Source organism: Moschus berezovskii, chromosome 2 (genome assembly GCF_049115385.1).
Source record: "Moschus berezovskii isolate FMDL1 chromosome 2, NW_MosBer_1.0, whole genome shotgun sequence".
In the NCBI taxonomy this organism is placed as follows: domain Eukaryota; kingdom Metazoa; phylum Chordata; class Mammalia; order Artiodactyla; family Moschidae; genus Moschus; species Moschus berezovskii.
The window spans coordinates 18,308,858-18,322,568 of NC_142461.1; positions in this window are offsets into that span (position 1 = coordinate 18,308,858).

Consider the following 13,711-nt stretch of genomic DNA (forward strand, 5'->3'; position numbering starts at 1 on the left):
TGACTAAGACCTTGTTGTCCTTTACAGTTCTCTCTGAGGTGGAGTCAGTCAGTCAGTCATGGCTAATACCGACCGTGGGGTTGACAGATAGTGACCGATTTGCTCTGCTTTGTAGATGAAAACATTTCTATCTATTTAAGAAGGAAGAGTTAGTGAAATGTATTCCCCTCCCCCAGCCTCTCCCCTCCACCCCCAAAGTGGATTGTGAGTGTCCGGTAGTCTCATTAGGAACAGACGTGGAGAGAATTCTAGATGCTTTAGCCAAACCCTTCTACACAGTGCACGGGACACTTTCTGCTCCTCCTGTGCTTCAGCTCTGCCTCCCTGTGTTGGTGGTGATGGAGAACTGCCCTTCAACTTAGCATTCTCTGAAGAAGGTAGTATGCTAAAGCCCTTGTGTCCCACGTTTGGCTATTCTTGTGAGTTTGGTACATAACATGGAAAAGAGAGGTCCAACTGGCTGGCCGACGTCACTTCCTGTCCTCTGGGGCATCCTGTGCATAAAGGCCATTAAGGCCGAGCGACAGCCCCAACTTCTGCATCTAAGACATGAGATTCAGCTCTTGCTTTTTCCACAGTAAGGATTATTGCCAGCAAACTGAGCGTGTCTTCCTGGTAGTCCAACAGGTGTTGAGACTGTGCTCCCGATTCCTGTCAGTGAGTAGCCTGAGGAAATGGGAATGTTGCTGATATTCCACGGGGGAAAAATGTGATGAAAAAGACTTGCTGAGGAAAGACCTAACTGCATTCAGAAACCAAATCCTCCTGGGAGAGGTTCTGGATGCTGAGGTTCATTCTTCATCAGTAAAGATGATCAAGCCTTTAATTCAGTTATCTCGGGCTTTGGTTGCTTTGACCCACTTTATTTTCCCTACTGTAATGAGAACATTGTTTGAAAATGTCGTACTCTGTATTTCTAACTCAGAAATGCTTTTGTATGGGTCGTAGGTTTGATGTTGCAGTATTTCACATACCTGGTAAGGGATAACCTAGTGACAAATCACTGAAAATGCTTCCTTTGTTACCTCAAGAGAAAAAATCCAGACAAAATATAGCATTTATATTTATAGAAAATGGAGAATTGGCTGTTTTCAAGAACTTCAAGTTAATTCTTATGCAAAAAAAAGTTCTTAACTCTAAAGACTTGTTCTGCATCAAGGAGACACTCTTTAATATTGGAAGAGGTGGTTTTATTTTTACAACAAGCCTACTCGTACTACCAAACCTATAACCAATTGCTGATCTCCTGTGTAAAGCATTTTTTTTTCTCTTATCTGAAACAGTGATTTATATGAACTGTTGGAATAATGGAACCTCAAAATACAGATGTGTATGTAAAATTGCATAAATGCACTGACTTCCTTCTCCCTGAATATATTTTTAATAAACAGCATTATCCTACATGGTCAGTTTTATTAAATTATGCACAACTAGAAGGTTCTTCTGAGAAGGGGTATGCTTGTGTGGGCGGCTTTTGGAAAGCTTCCTAGTGAGGTAAGTAGCACAGTAATCTTAGCCTTTTGGGGAACAGATTACAGCCAGTTACAGGAGCTGGATGTATTCAGGGAGATGACCAGAGTACTTGCTTGTTGGTAGAGATGACACTTGAAAACTGCAGCGGTGAAGCGGGGCCCTGGGGTTGGGAGGTACTTGACAGTGCACAGACATGAAAGCCTCCTGCTTGAAACCCCTTGAAGTCATTGTTCTGGCTTTCATGATTGGCTGCTCTGCCCTTGACCAAGGTCTGGATCATCCACCTATTTCACTGAAATAGAAAAAGAAATGTCAGATTGATTTAGGAAAGCAAAGGAAGTGGGGATTTTGTTTGAGTGCTTTGCTTTTTTTCTTTTGGTACTGGGGTACAGCAGATGAACAATTTCGTTGTAGTCATTGTCTCAGGTGGACAATGAAGGGATTCAGCCATGCCTGCACATGTATCTATTCTCCCCCAAATCCACCTCGCATCCAGGCTCCATGTGCTATACAATAGGTCCTTGCTGTCTTTGTTTTTTAAGAGTGATGACTGAGTTTAGGGAGGATTTTGTTGCTATTTTTAAGAGAACAAATGAAATATATATGTGTATCAGTTCAGTCGCATAGTCATGTCAGACTCTGCAACCCCAAGGACTGCAGCACACCAGGCTTCCCTGTCCATCACCAACTCCCAGAGCTTGCTCAAACTTGTGTCCATCCAGTTGGTGATGCCATCCAACCATCTCATCCTCTGTTGTCCCCTTCTCCTCCTGCCTTCAATCTTTCCCAGCATCAGGGTCTTTTCCAATATACATACACACATAGATATACATAGCACAGCACACATGTACATACACACAATGTATATTCTGTATTGTCTTTGTATAACTACCAAAGGGTAAAACCACATTTTTCCCTTGATGAGTCCCTTGGTCCATAAAGTGACTTTAAATCACAGATGAAGGGGGCTGCAAAGTACACGCTCCCCCAGGCTGGCCTGTATGTGAAATCTGTGCAGAGTGTCTGCATCACTCATTCCAGGGTCGGGGTGGGCCTCAGAGGATCACATTTTTGGTTGATGCAGTTCTGTGGAGTTGATGGCATGTTGAGCTATACAGATGATTTAAATCTCAATGACAGTTGTTTCCGATAGAAAACAGACCCTCTTAAGACCAGCACATTTCATGACAGTTCTCACGTGCTCACTGAAAGCCTATGCCATCCCTTCTTGCTCTCAGCCAAGCTAGCAACCTCAAGCTTATCAGATCTCTTGTTTCCGGCCCTCCCACTCTACGTGGGGAGGTCTGAGAGAGTGGTTCCCCTGGTACCTGAAATGATGCCGCCCTGCCTTTGTAGGAGCTGCAAGGGAGCAGGCCCCAGAACCCCCAAGAGTCTGCCTGGGGACTCCAGGCAACCTTGACGGACACCGGAGGTGTTGGTAACTCAGATACCCCATTGTGGCTTCAAAGCCCAGGCACACAGGATGACTCTACTCTCCCTAGGAATTCAGGCTTCAGGAATAGATGTTAATATCCTCCCTGTGACTAAGATAACATCGAAACATTCCTTAGGGATCCTATACTAAGAGTTTATTAAGAAAGCTGTGCTGAGTATGAGGGCTAAAGGGACAGGTCCGTGTTTACACTGTTAAGTGCTGCGTGCACAGTTGATGTGAAGATGTGGTTATTTGAAATGATCGTAGAAAATTAACAGGAAATGCCCGACGTGCTACATCTGGGCTTCACGTTTAGGGAATCTGGGCCTTGGTTAAGACTCATTCATCCAGTCAGGCCTCTCTGATCCTAGAGTGTATCCTGCTGTCCCTTGTGGACCAAGACTTAACCGCTCTTAGAATCCAGGAGCCAAGTAATGTGCCCAGAGCCATGTGAAGGCTTTGTGGAAGAACGTGGGTTGGAGTAGGAAGAGCTCTGGACAGTCAGACCTGCCCCGGCCCTGGCCCTGGCCCTGGCCCTAGCCCTTCTTCCTGGATAGGGTCACGACCCCTAACCTCGCTGGTTTTTGTCCTCTGCATTTGTCAAGCCAGTTCAGTCCTGTCTCAGGTCTCATTTTAATGGTAATATTCATACAGTCTTCAGTATGAGTCATTGCAATGCCTCCTGGTGTTTCTCCACAAAGTTACCCTAGTGTCTTGGTTGGCAAGTTCTTCCTGGTGAAGCATTTGGCTTCCCTGGCTCCTGGTTCCAATGTCAGCAGCACTTACACTCGTCACTGGGGCAACTGGAAATACCCTCTAATGCTGTGAAGCATCCCAGATAGCAGGGTGCTACTCCGGCTGAGAAACAGCGATTGTGTGTGGCAGCTTTTGGAAAGCATTCAAGTTTTATATTCAGCCAATAATTGTGGTTAATAACAAAACTTTACAGCACTTAGGAGCAGGCACAACTTAGGGATAAGGTGGTATGGTGGATAAGACTCTGCCTGCCAACGCAGGGGACCCAGGTTCAAGCCCTTGTCCAGGAAGATTCTACATGCTGTAGCGCAACTAAGCCCATGTGTCACAACTATTGACCCCACAAGCCACAACTACTGAAGCCTGCCCACCTAGAGCCTGTGCCCCACAACGAGAGAAGCCACTGCCCTGAGAAGCCCACACACCACAGCTAGAGATAGGCCCCGCTTGCTGCAACTAGAGAAAAGCCTGTGCAGCAATGAAGACCGAGCGCAGCCAAAAATAATTTAAAAATTATTTAGGCAGGAAAAGCCACAATTCTGCCCTCCCCGTCTCCACAAGCACACATACACACTATACCTCTCCCTACCATAAGGAGGAATTCATCTTCCTTACCACTCTGACATCCAGTTGCAGTGAGACCTTCCATGTTGGGAAGAGGATAGCCTCAGTCTTGTATCCAATACAATTAACTTTAAGAGAATTTTAAATTCAGGAAATATCATTACCATTGTCCCTTTTCCAATTTAAAAACCGTTTTAACTAAATTCATTGAGAAAAGTTCAGCAGTTCTAGCTGATGTTAGAGGTAAATAGTCAAGCCATTGTTTACAATTTTACTTTACCAAAAGAAGTCGGTCTTTGAGCACCGAGCTATGGGCTAACAGAGTAAGCCAAATAAGCTTGCTTTCCTCCATGGACAGTGAAGCACTGTCTTAGATTCATTTGCTCCCAGTGTTCTGACACATGACATTCCAGGTGGGTTGACAGCGTACAGAATCCATTTCCTCCCAAAGCACTAAATAGCGTTTGGACAAACAGAAGTAAGAAGCTGAGATGTTTGGGCTCTTTCTCTCCAACATACCATGTTCCTTGCCCGTCTCACAGCACCTCTGGGGATGGGCAGGGGTAAGACAAGGAATCTCCTCAGACACCAACCTGACATTCACCACAAAGTGGATGCATTTAGGGGAAAAAGTAGGGTTTTTTTTTTTTTTCCTTAACATGGAGATTTTCGTTAAGATTGCATGGTCAAAGGAGCATACTACAAATGTTTTTGTTTTCTTATTTTTTTATTGGCGTATAGTTGGTTTACAGTGTTGTGTTAGTTTCAGATGTACCGCAAAGTGGATCAGTTATATGTATTCACTCTTGATTTTTTTTTTAGATCCTCTTCCCATATAGGCCATTGTAGAGTAATGAGTCGGAGAAGGCAATGGCAAGCCACTCCAGTATTCTTTCCAGAAAATCCCATGGACAGAGGAGCCTGGTAGGCTGCAGTTCATGGGGTCGCTACTAGTCGGACACGACTGAGCGACTTCACGTTCACTTTTCACTTTCACGCGTTGGAGAAGGAAATGGCAACCCACTCCAGTGTTCTTGCCTGGAGAATCCCAGGGATGGCGGAGCCTCATGGGCTGCCGTCTATGGGGTCGCACAGAGTCGGACACGACTGAAGTGATTTAGCAGCAGCAGCAGCAGAGTAATGAGTGATTCCCTGTGCTATACAACAGTATAAGTTAACTATTTTATATACACTAGTGTGTATATCCGGAGAAGACAATGGCAAGCCACTCCAGTACTATTGCCTAGAAAATCCCATGGATGGAGGAGCCTGGTAGGCTGCAGCCCATGGGGTCTCTAAGGGTCGGACACAACTGAGCGACTTCACTTTCACACATTGGAGAAGGAAATGGCAACCCACTCCAGTGTTCTTGCCTGGAGAATCCCAGGGATGGGGGAGCCTGGTGGGCTGCCGTCTATGGGGTCACACAGACTCAGACACGACTGAAGCGACTTAGCAGCAGCAGCAGCAGTGTGTATATCAGTCCCAGTTGCCCAATTTAACTCATTCACACACACAAATGTTTTACTATGCTGTGTTCAGTCCTCCTATTTTAACCATCTTCAGTTCAGTTCAGTCGCTCAGTCATATCTAACTCTTTGCGACCCCATGGACTGCAGCATGCCAGGCCTCCCTGTCCATCACCAACCCCTGGGGCTTACTCAAACTCATGCCCATTGAGTCGGTGATGCCATCCAACCACCTCAACCTCTGTCGTGTCCTTCTCCTGCCTTCGATCTTTCCCAGCATCAGGGTCTTTTCCAATAAGTCGGCTCTTTGCATCAGGCGGCCAAAGTATTGGAGCTTCAGCTTCAGGATCAGTCCTTACAATAAATATTCAGGACTGATACTAGTACTAGTGCTGATCAAAGTAAAAAACCATTGCTATAGCAAACTATAGCCTGCACTTGTCAGGCTAGATAAGATACAAGGGGAAGAAAGAGTCTATTAACCAATTTTTAAAAATCAGTTTAGGATCCACATTCAAAGCAGGAGGGGCGGCCTTGAGGAGATACCCCTCGTCCAAGGTAAGGTACAGAGGCTGCACCTTGCTGGAGCAGCTGGGAAGAGATACTCCACGACCAAGTGGAATATAAGAATCCAGTGTTCTGGGGAGGAAGGAACAAGATGGCGGAGGGATAAGACGGCGAGACCACTCTCTCCCCCACAAATTCATCAAAAGAACATTTGAACGCGGAGTCAAGTCCACAAAACGACTTCTGAATACTGGCAGAGGACATCAGGCTCCCAGAAAAGCAGCCCATTGTCTTCTAAAGGAGAGAGAAGAAATCTAGCTCCACCCACCAGAACACCGACACATGCTTCCCTAACCAGGGAACCCGGACAAGTCACCCGTCCAACCCCACACACAGAGAAGAAACTACATAATAAAGAGAACTCCACAAACTGCAAGAAGAGGGAAAGGCCACCCCAAGCAAAGAAATATAAGCAAGATGAAGAGGCAGAGAAATACCCAGCAAGTAAAGGAACAAGATAATTGCCCACCAACACAAACAAAAGAAGAAGATATAGGGAATTTACCTGATAAAGAATTTCAAATTTTGATGGTGAAAATGATTCAAAATCTTGAAAGCAAAGTGGAGTTACAGATAAATAACCTGGAGAAAAGGATTGAGAAGATGGAAGAAAGATTTAATAAGGACTTAGAAGAAATAAAAAAGAGTCAATATACAATGAATAATGCAATAGATGAGATCAGAAACACTCTGGAGGGAACAAACAATAGAATAACAAAGGCAGAAGACAGGATTAGCGAACTAGAAGATAGAATTATAGAAATAAATGAAACAGAGAGGAAAAAAGAAAAACGAATTAAAAGAAATGAGGACAATATTAGAGACCTCTGGGACAATGTTAAACGCTCCAACATTCGAATCGTAGGAGTCCCAGAAGAAGAAGACAAAAAGAAAGACCATGAGAGAATACTTGAGGAGATAATAGTTGAAAACTTCCCTAAAATAGGGAAAGAAATAATCACCCAAGTCCAAGAAACCCAGAGAGTCCCCAACAGGATAAACCCAAGGCGAAATACTCCAAGACACATATTAATTAAATTAACAAAGATCAAACACAAAGAACAAATATTAAAAGCAGCAAGGAAAAAGCAGCAAATAACACATAAGGGGATTCCCATAAGGATAACAGCTGATCTTTCAACAGAAACTCTTCAGGCCAGAAGGGAGTGGCAAGACATACTTAAAGTGATGAAAGAAAATACCCTACAGCCCAGATTACTATACCCAGCAAGGATCTCATTCAAATATGAAGGAGAAATCAAAAGCTTTACAGACAAGCAAAAGCTGAGGGAATTCAGCATCACCAAACCAGTTCTCCAACAAATGCTAAAGGATCTTCTATAGACAGGAAACACAGAAAGAGTGTATAAACTTGAACCCAAAGCAATAAAGAAATTGGCTACGGGATCGTACTTATCAATAATTACCTTAAACGTAAATGGGTTGAAATTTTCAAAAAGGCTAGGAAACAATTCTCATAGCCATCAATAGTTCAGTGTTGAATTCATGAATAGTTTTTAAAGTTTGGGACAAACTGTAGTATTTGCTATTTGAAGTACTATTTGTAATTGGCATATTACGATGTAACATTGGTCTTCATTTCCAACTTAAAACGCCTAAAAATGCCTAACAGGTTTTTAGATTTGTGAATTTTAGTTGAAATGTATTTTATGATGTTAATAAACCTGCAGAAATATTGAAATATTTCAGAGAACTTATTCACTGTACATTTAATTTATTTTATTTATAAAAAAGTTATGAACTGTAGGAAGTTTTACTTGTTGGGTCAAATGCTTGTTGCTTCAAATGCTTGTTGCATTTGAAGTGCTAGTTACAAGAAAATCAAATACCTTCAATGTATAAATGCTATTAAGTTTTTAAAGGACTCTGGAGTATAAGTAAGTTTGTTTAAAGAAATTTAGTCTATTCAACCTGAATCAGTTCTGTCAAACATTAATTAAAAGCCTCATTTAAAAATAAATAAATAAATAATGGTGGTGGGAGGGAGGGTTGGGAAGCTGGCTGGAGGTGGAGGTGGTGAAGTTTATAAATCTAATTAAAAATGAAGTTGCATTTCCATTTTCCAAAACCACCCATCCACCAGCGTACTGTGTCACTAGACATTATGTACGATTTTACTTTGCGACAGAAACCATTACATTTAAAAATCCATTACAGCAAGGTTAGTTAGACACATGATAGATGCAGCTTTAATCCTGCCATATATTATTACAGTTAAAATGTAAATGATGAAAAATATTTTGTGCTTATCGGAATTTATGTGGAAATGTGTTTTACAGTGATATATGGTGTTATATTTCTATTATTGTGATGAAAAAGAAAGCAATACAAAAAGACGAAGTGTTTATTAAAACATGAAAATAAAATAAAATGTTTCTATTTTTGCAAAAAAAAAATAAATAAATAAAGTTTGGGACAAAAAAATAAATAAAAATCAGTTTAAGGATTACAAGCAGAGAATGTGATATATTTCTTTCAATATACAGTTAGTGCAGACAATCCAGGAGAGAGAGAACCTCAAAAAACAGGTTTCTTCTGGTTGTCAACACATTTAAAAGGTCTGGTTCTATCAATTATGTTTTTTTTTATGACAAAAAATTTTAAACTCAAAGATACAATTTGTTTCAATTCAGAGTTTTTAACTATTGATAAAATACTGTGAAATTGCCATATTAAACCTTTTTTCTGATGTTCATAAAGCTTGTTATGAAGATTTCTTTTTATCTGCTGCAGTATTTTAGATTATTAAAATTTTGTTTATTTAAAAAAATTTTTATTTATTTTTTGGCTGGGCTGTTTGACACGTGGGATCTTAGTTTCCCGACCACAGTGGAACCTGCGTCCCCTCTGTCGGAAGCATAGACTTAACAACTAGACCACCAAGGAATTCCCTGCCTTGGTATTTAGAAAGATGCCTGGTCTATAAATTTGGAGAACTGGGGTTCTTTTTTGAATCTGACCTTGGAGAAGTCATGTAACTTTCACTGAGTGTTCCCTTATCTGTGAAATTATGGGAGCAGATGAGATTAACATCCTGCTCTCAAACTCTAAGCTTCGAACACCTGTCACAGTTCTTGCACCAACTTTTCAGACCAACTCAACTGGTTTTAGAGGGTACATAGGTCCTTTTCTAGTTAAGCTGAACAAAATAATGGAACTGTCTCCTACATAGGTTGAATTTACCAAAAAAAAGTACCAGTCTTTTTGAAAACACTCTGAAGCTGCTTTTGGTCACCTATTAACATCAGGTATTACAATGGCTCAGGAAATATTTTGATTCCGTGCCTGGGTCTTTAAACTCCTTCTTAGTGTTCAGTTCCAGTGGCTTTTCTGTTGGTTTGTTCAGCTACCAGGTGGCAGGTCAGGGAGTGGGGCTGGCTAGGACTGAGACGCTAAGAACCAATACTGTTGGCTAGAGCCTTCTTCAAAACTCAGAGATATGCAGCTTCTCAGACCTGGGAGTGTTGTTCGAAAGGTAAACCAAACTTCTATTTTAAAAAATGAGAATAGACGTGTGGACACAGGATGAGAGGGAAAGGTGAGATGAATCAGATTACATTTGACATAAATGCACTACCAGGTGTAAAATAGTTAACTAGTGAGAGCCTGCTGTATAGCACAGGGAGCTCAGCTCAGTGGTCAGTGATGACCTAGGTGGGTGGGATGCGGGTGGAGTGGGAGGGAGGTCCCAGAGGGAGGGGATATATGTATACATATAGCTGATTTATAGTTCAGTTGGTAAAGAATCTGCCTGCGATGCAGGAGACCCTGGTTCAATCCCTGGGTCAGGAAGATCCACTAGAGAAGGGATAGGCTACCCACTCCAGTATTATTGGGCTTCTCTTGTGGCTCAGCTGGTAAAGAATCCACCTGCAATGCAGGAGACCTGGTTGGGGAATATCCCCTGGAAAAGGGAAGGGCTACCCACTCCAGTATGTTGGCCTGGAGAATTCCATGGACTGTATAGTCCATGGGGTCTCAAAGAGTCGGACATGACTGAGCGACTTTCACTTTACTTCATAGCTGATTCACACAGCAGAAACTAACACAACATTATAAAGCAGTTATACTCCAATAAAAGCTGTCAGGAAATCAACCCTGTATATTCATTGAAAAGACCGATGCTGAAGCTCCAATACTTTGGTCACCTGATGTGAAGAGCCAACTCATTAGAAAAGACCCTGATGCTGGGGAAGATAGAAGGTAGGAGGAGAAGGGGAGGCCAGAGGATGAGATGGTTGGATGGCATCACTGACTCAATGGACATGAATCTGAGCAAACTCCAGGAGATGGTGAAGGACAGGGAAGCCTAGTGTGCTGCAATCCATGGTGTCTCAAAGAATCAGACACTACTGAGTGACTGAATAACAACAACAAAAAAAAAAAATGTAAAAAAAGTGATTGAGTTGGTATAACTTCCTCAATATCACATACTTATTTTCCAGATGGGCAAAACAGTGGAGATTAAGACCCCTCCCACAGGAAGGGGTGTAAGGCTCTCTCGGTGCCCAAAGGGATGGATACCGTTCTAAGATATTAAACCAGGGTTTTGCCCTCCCAGGCTGCCTCTGTCCCTGCTTTCTGTCTGCCCTTCCTTCCCCAGACACTCTGCAGGAGCAAGAGCTTCCTGTGTGTGCTCAGTCCCAGGTAGAAAGGCCATGGAGAAAATAAAGAGAATTTCTGACTCCTGGATTTCTGAATAGAGCGCCTATCATGGTTAACAGTCTTATAACTACAATTTCTCATTGCAAACCCCTTCCCTCCCCACCACAAACAAAACATCAGGCTTTTTGGCAGGGGAAATATGTGTGTGTGTATCTGTTTTTTTAAAATTTTCTTTTGGTTTTTGAATACCTAAGGCTTGGCTTTTGCCTCCATGTGGGCTAAGTTGCTTCAGTCGTGTCCGACTCTTTGCAAACCTGTGCACTGTATCCCACCAGGATCCTGTGTCCATGGGATTCTCCAGGCAAGAATACTGGAGTGGGCTGCTGTGCCCTTCTCCAGGGGATCTTCCTGACCCAGGGATCGAACCTGCGTCTCTTAGGTCTCCCGCATTGACAGGTGGGTTTTTTACCACTAGAGACATCAGTAGCTAAAGCCCCAATGATTCAGAGCAAACATTCTGTGTGACTGTAGGAACAGTTTTACTGCCACAACAACAGATTAAAAAAAAAAAAAAAAGCAGCTGGCAGACTAGGGAGAAAGAGCAGGAAATGATGAGGATGAAATTTTGATGGGTGCCCAGGAAGTCACACAGCACCCACACCCCAGGCTAAGTCCCCGACAGGACAGGGAACAGTGGCTTATCAGTCTTGCTGAATTAGCTGACAGAGTCACCTTCCTCTAGTTCCATGGAAACCAAAGAAAACCCTTCACATGTGTATTGTTTTCATTTGCCAGAACAAAGAAGCAACTTAATAAATTCAGTTTATTTGGGACTCCACATGGTAGATGAACTTGCTTTTCTTGTTGACCCACATCATGGATCCGCGGAATAGGATGAGGGCTGCCAAGATGAGCTTTTACTTTTAGAAATCACAAGCTCTGCACTGGGGGCTTCTCTGGTGGCTCAGATGGTAAAGAATCTGCCTGCAATATGGGAGATCTGAGTTCAAGCCCTGGGTCTGGAAGATCCCCTGGAGAAGGACCTGGCAACCCATTCAGTATTCTTGCCTGAAGAATCCCATGGACAGAGGATCCTGGCAGGCTACAGAGTTGGACACAGCTGAGCAACTCACACACACACACATACCCTGCATTGAACATACCTGCTTGTTGTTTTGTCGACTGTTTGTCACAGAGCTTTGGTTCTTTAATCTACTCTTTCCTGCACCACAGACTTATAATTGACGTTCTCCCAGTTTCTCAAAAAAGAGAAAACAAATCTCACTTCCTTCTCTTTTCTCTCCAAGGTATGATATATGAGTGGGAGCTGAAGGCTTTTTTTTTTGGCTGCACCACCCAGCTTACAAGATCTTAGTTCCCTGACAAGGGATTGAACCTGTACCCTCAGCAGTAAAAGCATGGAGTCCTAACTACTGTACTGCCAAGGAATTCCCAAAGGTGTTTATTTTAGATTCCAGTATACCATGCACCCTGTAGGGAGAAACTATAAAAGCAATTGAGGGCTCAGCCTGGTTTTTCTCCTCTTTGGTCAGTATTGTTTGAGTCCCAGTTCTACTTGAAAGGAAAGAAAATAATAAGGTAGTTGTTTGTGTCTTTCTGTGTATGTGTGTAAAATAAATCAACTCACAGCCACAGAAAACAGTGACAGGCTCTTCTAGCTAAATGGTACTGAAGTATTACAAAGAACCAATAATTTGACTTAAAAAAATATTTGGGATCATCTAAGTTTGAAAATGAATACGTTCTGTCATACCAGAATAAAAAACGAAATACCCTCTCTTAGGGACTTACTGAAAATTGAGAAAAGAAAAATAAAAATGTTTCTAGCTTAAGTAGAAAAGCTCTAGGGCAGGGCCGCTTCCTCAACCCCTCTGTTCAGGTCCCTATAGCGTCAGGGCAGTAGGTCTCAGGCCTGGTCAAGTCAACTCCTAACCATCTGCTGTGTCTGTCAACTGGACCCCAGCAGCCACTTAGGCGAATGAGATGCCCCTAGGTGGGTGGGATCCTCCTTCTGTTAAAGGGACATTCAATGCATGTTTGCAGGTCATGAGTAGGTGCAGGTGATCCCCAGAGAGAGACTGACATCAGATAAACATACCCGCATATCACTTACACCACCTGGCAGAGGTGCTTAATATTTTAAAAGCATGTTCAAATATTCAGAGGCATTTCTTTTTTCCACGTGCAGGTGACAAAATATGTTGTGAATCACTTATAGCTTAAAAAAGGAGTTATTTGGTCAAAGGGTTTGGTTTCCTTTGTAGCCATAAGTGGATGTCATTCGCTGGCCTACGGGGTCCTAGTCCTTTTCAAGGTGACATCAGTTTTGAACAGGTGTATAAGCATTTTCGTGTAGAATTTCATTTCATCCTGGTTTAGCTGTTCTCTTAAAATATTCACTTGACTGTAGTATGGCAGCTGTCTCAGCATCTCTCCGGTTTAATTGTGAAATGGATATGTGTAGAGCAGACTTCTCTCTGGTAACTCTGAGTCCCATCATTTAGAGCTAGCAAAGCTCTTAGCAATCATCTGGTCCAGCTTTCTCATGTTTCAGATGACAAAAGAAGTCAGGAAAGGTACAGGGACTTGATCATATTGCTGGTGTGGCAGAGCCATAGATAAAGGCTAAGACTTCAAGCCCTGGGCTCCCTTTGCCAGACCTGGCCTTCTGAGCAGATCACAAGGTAGCATCAGAGATTCCCCCTCTTCCCCTTCAATGTGAAATCTGTATCCCAGTGTCCTTAACCAGGAACCTCTTCTTCACCCATTGACCTCTCCTGCCTTTCAATCCATTCTGCTG